General features: G+C 38.6%; 1 protein-coding gene across 2 annotated transcripts in view; it reads left to right on the forward strand.

The window, feature by feature from the left end:
• Positions 1–11,019, forward strand: part of LOC121812182 (glutamate receptor 4-like) — a 31,762-nt gene that overhangs the window by 12,704 nt on the left and 8,039 nt on the right. The window contains exon 3 of one of the 2 annotated variants that reach the window (XR_006052909.1): positions 1,864–2,039. The exons of the other annotated variant lie outside the window; for it this stretch is intronic. The gene's annotated coding sequence lies outside the window, so the exon portion shown is untranslated. The remainder of the gene's footprint in view (positions 1–1,863; positions 2,040–11,019) is intronic. 2 annotated transcript variants of the gene reach the window in all.

Here is an 11,019-nt window from a genome sequence, read left to right on the forward strand (position 1 = left end):
TCGTTGGCCAGGTCTTTGTTTGCTTCAATAGTGGGTGGGGGGCGTCTGTAGCTGGTGATTTCCTGCAGGCCCCTCCACACTGACGCAGGGTCGTTGGCTGAGAGCCATTAAAGTGGAGTATTAGAGACCAAGCAGCCAAGAACATACAGGAACAGATGTATTCTTCAAAATATGAGTTTTATTATAGCCCTATTTCAAAAATATACAGTCACAGAATAAGCTATTTTAAGAACTAATTGAGCCTATAACAGAGGTCAACTAAACAGAATTCTGCTCAAAAAAATAACACTTAACTAAATATCATAACTCAACAAACTGACCTGCCCAAATGAGAGACAGCAGAGGGGAAAACCACAGGGACAATAACTAAACATAATACAGAAAAACTAACAGCAGCCAGGTAACTCAAAAAGAACAGAAAATTAATTATTAACCCCTCAGCAATAATTGCTGCAATAGCAAAAGACAAATATTATAAGCAATAATAATAATAAGTTTCCCATAAGTCCCATAAGATAATAAAACAACATGCTTTTTTTCAGTGTTAAATATTGCCGCAATTAGCAGTACTTTGCATGTTGCAAACATTAGTTAGTAGTTGGCACCATGTTTCACACCGTGAGAAAGGAACTCACAGAAATGCATATGCAAGAGGGTGAGTCACAAAAATATCAGGTCCCACTTCTTACACAAAATGTTGTCTTAGTAAATACTTTTTTTTTTTAAATTTAAATACTTACTTTTAATTTTTACACCGAAACACACTTTGCACTGGTGCAAAGGTTAGTAACTCTGGCCCTTGGGCTGTGGACAGGGCTGGACTGGGACTGGAAGCCCACCATGATAACTCAAAAATAAATTAAATAAATATGTCATGTATACACATATTATGTTGATTATAGATATTAATTGTTATTGGTACAGTTGTACTTTTGTTAGGACATCTTAGTTGCACTGCAGTGCAACATTTTACAATTAAAAACCACACTTTAGCTATTAGGAGTGGTTTATGGTCAAAGTAGCCATTCATTTTACCTATATCCTTGAATCTTTCCTTTCCTAATTATGTTAATTTCACCTTACTCCATCTCTTCCTCACTTAGTCGTTGAGACTGCTGTCCCACCTCCTACTCTTCTCCACAGCTGGTGCTACCAACAGCAGCCTCCTGTGAACCAGGGCTCGTTACTAGTTGTTGCTGGTACTGCTGTTGACGGTGCAGCAGCAGGCCCGACAGCTAACGTGTTGGTTAACTGGACATATTTTACTGCATCTACTTTTAATTTATTTTTCTATTTAGCTTTACAGCTCCACCTTTTCACTACTTTTTCCACACTAAACTCTTCTTCAAGGTGCGTGCACAGCGAAGGTATGATGAAGTGTAAGTAATGAAAGTTGTATGAATGTATGAGCTGTTGTACAGCTAGTGTGCAGCAGCCCTTCAATTGACCCACCGGCCCAAAAGTGCATTGGCCACCAGGAACATACCCAGTAGACCAGTCCATTCCTGACTGTGGAGAGAGAGAGAGAGAGAGAGAGAGAGAGAGAGAGAGAGAGAGAGAGAGATAGATAGATAGATAGATAGATAGATAGATAGATAGATAGATAGATAGATAGATAGATAGAGTTCTAAATGGCTGTCATGTTTTTTTTATTATTTTACCACATTCTTTGCATGGATGGACATGGAGACTATTTTCTTTCTTTTGACTTCTGCCATATTTTGCTTTTTCAATTATTATTGGTCTTATAGCTCAAACTACTATTGTCACTTTGTAACTTAAAGTAACAATAATAACAGTTATACTAATTTTTCTTAGAAAAATCACTGCAGCAATAACCATGACTTTATTTTTGTTATGAAGGTGGCAGCCAACACCTTGTCATCACCCCAGCACACAGGAAACTACACACACACTCTGCCTTCTCCTCAACATCCCCCCAACTACAACCTGCTGTCCCCCAGCCACCAGCCAAACTACGCCACCTATAAAGAAGGCTACAACGTTTACGGCATTGAGAGCGTCAAGATCTAACACGGGTAGGAGAGTGATGATTGATGGCTAAAAGTGTCCTTACCTTACAGCCATAGACAATGTTTGTGTCATAGACATTCAACTAATTGGTGTTAAATCATCTTTTCAAACATCCATTTAAATTCAATTTACAGCTGTATTCATATCAAACTGGTGCAAAGCAACCTCAGCGGCAAAAATAACGTAGAGTTGGAGTTAAACTTGTGCAGTCATTTTGTCTGTATTTACCAATGTAAAGAAAAACTTGTGAAGAGAAATAAGTAGTAAGTATATTAAATAGTTAATGCACAACTACTTGCATTTGTACTTTTCTGCACCCAGATCTAGTCATCTGCAAATCTTTGTACATCTGAATTTGTGCCTTGTGTCATACTGTAGATGTTACCTAACATAGAGAATATGCAGGCAAATTTTCCAGATGCATAGTGTTTTGTTTCACAAACACTTGTGCAGATCTTGGTTTGTCCATATAATTTTTTTTACCATTTCAGATATAAGTATACATTTCTACTTTTAATATAGTTGCAGTGTTGTCATTCGTTAGGCTAACTGATCACTCTAGTGGTGGTAAATTGGCAGATACACATGGTAAATTAAAAGAGGTGGTAGTTACTGAATGAATTAATACATTAAAAATAAAAAATATCATTATTATTATAGTAGTTATTTTTCTACAAAACAATATATCTATATTATGATAACACTATAGTGTAGCAATTTATCTTTATGTACAGAAAGTTTACATTTAAACATTTTGTTTAAAAATGAGCAAACTTTTTGTTTAAAATTTAAAAAGATGCTTGTTCTGAAATGAAAAACTAAAAATTAAGTGACATTTACTTTATAATTAATAAAGCATTGTTTAGTCATTGTTCACATACATGAACTGTTTTGACTGTGAACAACATAAATACAAAACTTGCCATTGAGTCTCGCATTGCATTGTGATATGAGCCAGTGTGTGTTCAGAGTATGATGTGAATGCAGCAATTTTTCCTAACAAACAATACTAACACTGAGACAATAATAAAGTCTTTTTTAAAAACTTCAAAAGTAAAAGATCAAAACTATGTATGGCTGTGGTACTCTTTTCCTTCGTTTACTTATTTCTCAACAGCTCCTTTGCCTCCTTCATCCCTCTTCCTTCTCTCTTCATTTTCTTTGGCTCACATTTTTTCTCCACTCCTCTTCCAAACTTTCCTTTCTGTCCTTGCCCTCTCCTTTTCCTTCTCTCTGACTTCGTTGTTTGCCCTTTTACTTTTTGTTATGTTTGTCTGTACGTTATCCTTTTCTCCTACTCTTGTCTTAATAGCCAATCATCCTCTTTACTGAGTACTCCTATGTGACTTAATGTCAGTTTTTATTCGGTGGCCCTAATAATTTAGACTGGTAATAACACAAAATATGAGTTATTCTATTAATTACCTAATTGGAAACAACCCTATAATTGCTTTAATGATAGATAACCTGTGATTATGCGAGTTTACAAGCCCTTAGAATATAAGAGAGAAAATTCCAATAATTCTCTTTTGAGCAAGCCCTTGGTAACAGAGGAGAATTAAAACCCCCTTTTAACAAAGAGAACCCTGACAGAATCAGCATTAGAGTGGCCATGGGAATTGGTTGGCAATTGAATTTAAGAGCAAATCCAAGATGGATAAAAAAAAAAAAAAAAACAGTCGCCTCTATCTCAGTTTCTTCCTTCGTTTTGCCCCAGATTTTAGATTCAAGCTTCTGTGTTAAAAACTTTACCATTTAGCCTGTCGTATCAGTTTAAGACAACATTTTGCCCCAGAGTCTGTTTACCATAAAAATTTACATCCCTAATGTTAACACAATTGCTCATGGATTTCACGGTTTGGGAGAAAGACTTTGTTAGATAACAGTTGTTTTTTGGTTGCTGCTGTTTTGGTTGTTGTTTTTTGGCTTTAGACTAAAAAACAAAATTAAGCAAAGAAAGTTAGCAAGCTATGCTGTGCTTTAAGTCAGAATTTTCAGTGTCATGGTAACTTTTGTTGTGTACAAAGCCTGGTTCAGAGCAGGTCATGCTCACAGTTTTGGTTTAAAATCAACTGGAAGTGCTACTTTTCATCTATTAACCTACCCTACCAACCTGAACATATATGAAAACGTAATGCAAACATCATTGCACAATATAAGAAAACAATTTACCTTCTCCACTGATGGCACCTTGCAGCTTCCTATGACTTTAAGATCCCACCATCTGTGTAAGGTGAAGTCCACTTGTGCACACTTACCTACACTCTTATATGCCACTCTATGATCCTCCCTCTTATTAAATAATAATAATAATACTAATAATAATAGTACATTTTATTTATAGGGGCCTTTAAAAATCCTCAAGGTCACCTTACATTAGTACAACAAAATAAAAACATACAGTAAACACAAAAATAAAAAAAACAATAATGTAAGTAAGTAAGTATAAATGCTAAACAAGGAAAAATAGACTAAAAGTGATGAGTATGCAATTCTGAACAGATGGGTTTTAGACACGATTTAAAAGTAGAGAGAGTTTGTTCATGTTCACAGTACATATTCACCACAGCTATTTCCATCTTTTTCACAAAATCCATCACCATGTGTTGTTCTGCATTTCTTTTCTTAACACCATACCTAGCCAATACGTTTATTTTTGGCAAATAGTAAAACAGTTTCCACAAGCACTTCATCAGCGTCCCCTTCTCCTATAGCCGTGAGGGTGAAACCTTTAGAGATAAAAGCAAAATCCTCCAAACCCACATAAAGGCTGACGCCAGCTAAGAAATGGGGTTTATTCCCACAAGAGTTTATCGGATGCTGAGTCCAGAGCAATAGCGAGCCATTAGGGAGGCCTGTGAGTCTAAGAAATAACAACTACAGAGCGTGGGTTTCCCTGAAATGCCTGCAGACATGATAGGTTATCTACAGATCAACGGGTGGAAATTCCTTATGGGACAAGATTGATGACCCACACGAGCCTCAAAAATGTGGGAGATGATTGTGTGTTTGGAAAAGAAAAAACAGAGAAAAGAATTGAGGCAGGTCAGCATAAGACTGGGCCATATTGAGGTCATCATATCTGCATGGAGAGGGACGTCGGCATGACCTGAAAGGTCAGAAAGTGACTCCCAGTAAATTAAAAAATAAAATGAAAAACCAGAAGCTGCTTAGCTGTAGACAACCCCAGGCTAGAGAGAACCAGGAGCTCATGAAGAATACCAGACCTACGGGGATGGGGGGAGTGTTTTTAACCCAATTCAGTTTATTATTATTGTGTACTCCGAGGTATTTATAGTCCTCCCCAATGTCTACATGGACCTCCTGGATCGAAACAGGGGTAACACATTTCCTGGTCCTCCTAAAGTCCACAATCAGTTCTTTGGTCTTTGCCACGTTGAGCTGCAGATGATTCTGCTCGCACTGCGTGACAAATGAGTCTGGTACTCTGTTTCATCACCGTCACTCATAAGATAAAAGAGATAAAATAAGATAAACCTTTATTAATCGCACACATGGGACCCAACCACTGCAGCATCATCCAAAAACTTCTGATGATAGCAGGTCTCTGTGCAGTGGCTGAAGGGCGTGGTGTAGAGGGTGAACAGGAAAGAGGCTTGTCCCTTGTGGTGCCCCTGTTTTGCTGATCCCCTTGTCAGACACACGATGTTGAAGACCCACATATTGTGATCTTCCCGTCAGGTAATCAACAATCCAGGACACAATCCAGTCTTTAAGTCTGACATCATTAGCCGTGTCTGGGCCCTAACTCCGCTGCATATCCATAAGTCAAACGAACACTGCGGCATCACTGAAAGTTGAAAAACTGTCTAAATTCTTTCATCTGTAATAGAATGATCAGTGTGGCTGCTCTACCAGGTGTAACAATTAAGTTTAACATCCAGGCATCCATGAAAACAGATTTTATGACATTTAACGGAGTTAGAAGTTAGCAGGGAGTTAGCTCGCTAGCTTCCATCTAAATACATATAGCATGTGCTGACTGAGGGATTTTGGAAACAAATGAAGGCGTACAGCTCTGCTATCACTTCCAACATAAATGAAGACAGAAACTAAACAGCAGTGACGTTTGTAGAGTTATTGAAGTTGGGCTAGCTGGTATATAATGATATGCTACGTGATCGCTAGCGACACAGCTATGTTAGCATAATAAACACAGTGAAGCTGGAGGATGAACACTTTTTTCCCCTCGATAAAAGTTAACGTGAGGATTCTCGGTGGTCAGGGACAAATGGAATCGCATGGCACGCTGCTGTAAACGGACCAAACTTCAGTCAGAACAACTGAGATAATTGATCCACAATACGAGGTTAGTCATTCAAATATGGATGAAAAACTAAAAATTAAGTGAGCTGGGCTGTAGTTACATGGTAAGGTTTTAAAAACTGAGCTTTAAAATGAATAGTGGTAAGAAAATCCGAGAGAGGCCGACAGTGATCACTGACTGTTTTAGGGGCTTTTTGAGATTAAATAGAACAAGATACAAAGCATTAAAACATATTAAAAACACGAAAGCCTTAATAAACGCAGGGTAGTTTGGGCCCGGAAGCAGGATTCGTCACGTCATCACTTAACGACCGGATAGAACAGGAGTCGGCAATCTGCGGCTCTTTAGTCCTTATAGTGCAGCTCCGCGTGGTTTGGGAAAATAAATTAGAAGTATTTAGCTGAAGTGTATTTTATTTATGTTAGTTCTTTTTTACCTTGTAGTTCTAAATTGGAAGATTATTGTGATATTGAAATATAAAAATAAAATTATATTCTTTTATTTTTTCATCGCTCAAAATAAGCGTCACACTCCCAGAAGCCGGTATGCCTGCCGAAACGCCGTGCATTTATCGAGACTTTCAACCCCAGGTAGGCCAATTATAGATCCACATTATGTCAGCAGCTATTCTCCACCGTGAACTATGTTAAAAACAAACACCGCTCACGCCTCACAGATGGCAGCTTACAGTCCTGCGTAAAGATGAAAGTGACTTCGTACAACCCCGACCTGCAGACGCTTTGTTCAGAGGTTCAGGAGCAGAAGTCCCATTGTAAACATATCACGGCAGACACGACGATGTTTGCATGAACATGCTTTTCAGCATCTCTTTATTGACAACTTTTCCCACCCGGTTGCTGACGCATACAGCCGGCTGTAGCTTTTCAGCTCACAGCCCGACACATACCAACACAACAGCATAGATAGCGCAGACATAAAGGCGGCGAGGGAGTCATTGCAGGTGCCGCTCAGGTGCATCAGCCTCCCCTGCAGCGGTGCTGCAGACCACGCCCCGCCACACACATTAACGTGGTAAAATACATATTTAGGCAGAATTTTTAGGCAGCATAGTGCTTTTTTTCCAATTATTTTTTAGAAGTCAGATCAAGACTCCAAAAGCCCAAAGGCGATATAACAGTTTTTGTTTGCTGGATCATTTTAGTTCAGCTGGGTGTCTTTCCTTTCGTTATATTTCTTAAAGAGTTCAAAATGTGTTAATTACACAAATAAAATGTTAATTTTCTCTGTAGCACTTCATGGATTTCATAAGCAACACACTTTAGTTGTTCAAACAAAGCATAAAGGTAAAAAACAATATATACAATGTTATCTTCATTTTAGATGGTAAAAAGTATTTGCGGCTCCCAGTGTTTTCTTTTGCGTGGAAACCAGGTCCAAATGGCTCTTTGGGTGTTAAAGGTTGCTGACCCCTGGGATAGAAGCATCCACCTCCATCTTTGTCAGCTTATCACCTGTGAGGCTTGGCCTGATGGTGTTGAATGCATTGGAAAAGTCGAAAAATATGACCCTCACAGTGCCCTCTGGTTGGTCCAGATAGGTGTAGACACAATTGAGCAGGTAGATCACGGCATCCTCAGCTCCAAGGTGGGGCTGGTGAGTGAACTGAAGGGGATCCCGATGGGGTCTGACATTTCAAACAGTTGTGAGATTCAGTCTTCTGAACTGCTCATCTCACAGGTTGCAGAGACTCCTCTAGGCACTCCAATTTATGCTTTGTCAAGTCCCGTTCCCCCCACCTCTCTCTCTGGTATCTAATCAACCAATCAGGTGTGTTTGCATGAGATCCACCGATCTTCAGTCAGATATTATCATTCTCATTCTCTCTCTAATTTAACATGGAAAATTGCGTTAATTTATTCAGTCCAATATGAATAAGCTTCAGTTCATGTTTCATTCAGTTTAGGTTTCATTTGCACATTCAATTTAGCACAATCCCTCTTAATCCAAATACTTTTTCTCTTTAAAACTCTCTCAATCACTGTTAAAGGAGCTTGCAAAAAAAGCATCTGGACTTCTTTAAGTTGCTTGAAAACTGTTTCACCTCTCATCCGAGAAGCTTCTTCAGTTCTAAGTAGAGATGGAAGCTATTCTGTTATACCTGTATGCAAAAAAAAAATATTTCATAGTTCAGCAATACTGATCAATCTAATAAACTTAAACCTACACCATCCTCCCTATTCTGGTATTTTAAAGAGTACTTAGCATAAATATTAAGCAACCTAACTAATAGGGTTCCAACTCCCAGCAACAACAAAAATAAATAAATAAAAAATAGGGAACCACCCCTCACGCTCCACCTCATGATGCTTAATCGACGTAATCAACTTAATTTGATGCAGTGTGAAAAAAAATGCACAGAAATCAATTATTTTTCAAGAATATTAAATAGATTCAACATCTTTCTTCAACAAATGCAGACTGCACAGATGGTACTTCCCAAAGGAAAAAGTACTATAGCTTACTAGGGTATATATATTAGACTTAATAGTTACTATATACAGTAATGGACTTCTATTCATTTTACATCAAATTAAAACTTTGGGTGTCAGATAATTATTTATTAAAAGCTCGACATTTTAAATGAGAATAAGAAAGAAAAGTATGTCTTTGTGCCCCCTTTTCCCTGTTAATGCCCTATCGGCCCCCCTGGCTAAACTTTGCTAGATCCGCCCCTGCACAGTTACCAGCGTCAGCTACGTAGAAAAAGATCCTGGTGTAGAAAGTAATATTAAATAAATTCTAACAACAGCTGATCAAGCTTAAACGTGCTGCTGTCATTAAGCAGTTTCATGATTGAAGTAGCAGCAAGAAGAGGCAGTCGCTTGTTAAGCTTAACGCAGGAATGCTTTACAAACATTCAGAGATGGACTTACACACTTGCTTTACTTCTCTCGGGGATAACTTTGTCGGAGATGAAATGCCGGGTTGCTAGCGAAGCTCCAAATGCTATCCAGACCACCGACAGGTCCCGCATGCCACAGCCCTCTATCACGTGATGCATACTGCTCCGACGTGCTAACGTTCTGAGGTGAGTTACGGCGTGTTGCAAGTTTTGTGAGGTGCTTTCGTGATATTTAATGGATCGGATTACATTTTTTATTTTTCTCCGATATCCGATCCAGTAATTTAGGTCAGTATCGGACCGATACCGATACGTAATATCGGATCGGTCCATCTCTAGTTCTAAGGTCAGATGGTTGAGAGTCCCAGATTTAAACCCAGTGGGAGTATACCCCCAAAGAGGGACAAAAGGACCCCCTGATGATCCTCTAAATCACATGAGCCAAGGTGTGAAAACGGGTGTAGGTCACAATCAGCCAAGGTTTCGAGTGAGCTCATTGTGAAACCTAGCCCCACCCTATCATGTGATTTCCTCAGGTCTGTAAAACCTCTTACTACCTGTGCGCCCTGTCACAATCCTTTGGACATGGGCTTTTTGAATATATTTTATAGATTCTTTTGGGTGGGGGCTTTTAGCCTTTATTTGATAGAGACATTGTAGACAGACAGGAAAGTAGGGAGAGAGAAAAGGGAAGACATGCAGCAAAGGGCTGCGGGTCAGACTAAAACCCAGGCCTACTGCTTTCTAGCCATATGGTGTATAGTGCCCTGCTCACCCACTGATCTACGCCATCACCCTTCAGTTGTGTATTTTTAAAGTCATTATTATATTGCCTTACTCTCATCCTTTGCTAAACGTAAACAATATTATTTACTGATTATATTCTGATCATAGTGAGCATAATTAATTACAACATTAACATTATTTTTCTTGTTAAAAAGTATAGTGACACGTTCTATCTTAATCCCAGACATGAATATAAAAGGCAGATGATGGATCATGTCTACACACACAAAATGTGTAGATGTTAGAAAGACATCCTCAGACTACATTTCTCTGTTAACATACTGTTCAATCATCATTTTTTTATTTTTTTGATTAAGAATAAAGAAAAAGATACTATTGCAAAAAATACAAATAACAGAGTGCTTAAATCACATTAAGACCGGATGTTGAGTCTCAGTTAACTTCTGGCTGAAGTGAGTGCGTGAAATTTCAGCCTGCATGATACACCCTGTTGGCCAGTCTGGTCTTTAAGTGATCACGTATGAACCCTGCTTCCAGGTCCAAACCTTTCTGCATTTATTAAGGCTATTGTGTTTTTAACATGTTTTAATGCTTTGTATCGGTTCTATTTAATCTGAACAAGCCCCTATAAAAGTCAGTGATCACTGTCGGCCTCTCTCAGTTTTTATTACTACTGTTACCATCATTTTAAAGCTCAGTTTTTAAACCCTTACGACGCAACTACAGCCCAGCCCATGCAGCAGTATATGGATTATCTCAGTTGTTCTGACTGAAGTTTGGTCTGTTTACAGCATCCTGCCATGGGATTGCATTTGTCCCTAACCATCAGGAACTCTCACGTTAACTTTTATCGAGGGGGAAAAAGTTAGCGTTCATCCTCCAGCTTCACTGTTTATGTTATGCTAACATAGCTGTGTCCTAGCGATCAGTAGCACATCATTATATACCAGCTAGCCCAACTTCAGTAACCCTACAAACGTCACTGCTGTTTAGTTTCTGTCTTCATTTATGTTGGAAGTGATAGCAGAGCTGTACGTTTTCAATTTATGTTGGAAGTGATAGCAGAGCTGTACTTTAATTTTTTCCA

Source organism: Haplochromis burtoni, unplaced genomic scaffold (genome assembly GCF_018398535.1).
Source record: "Haplochromis burtoni strain Fernald_Lab_line unplaced genomic scaffold, NCSU_Asbu1 Contig_457, whole genome shotgun sequence".
NCBI lineage: Eukaryota > Metazoa > Chordata > Actinopteri > Cichliformes > Cichlidae > Haplochromis > Haplochromis burtoni.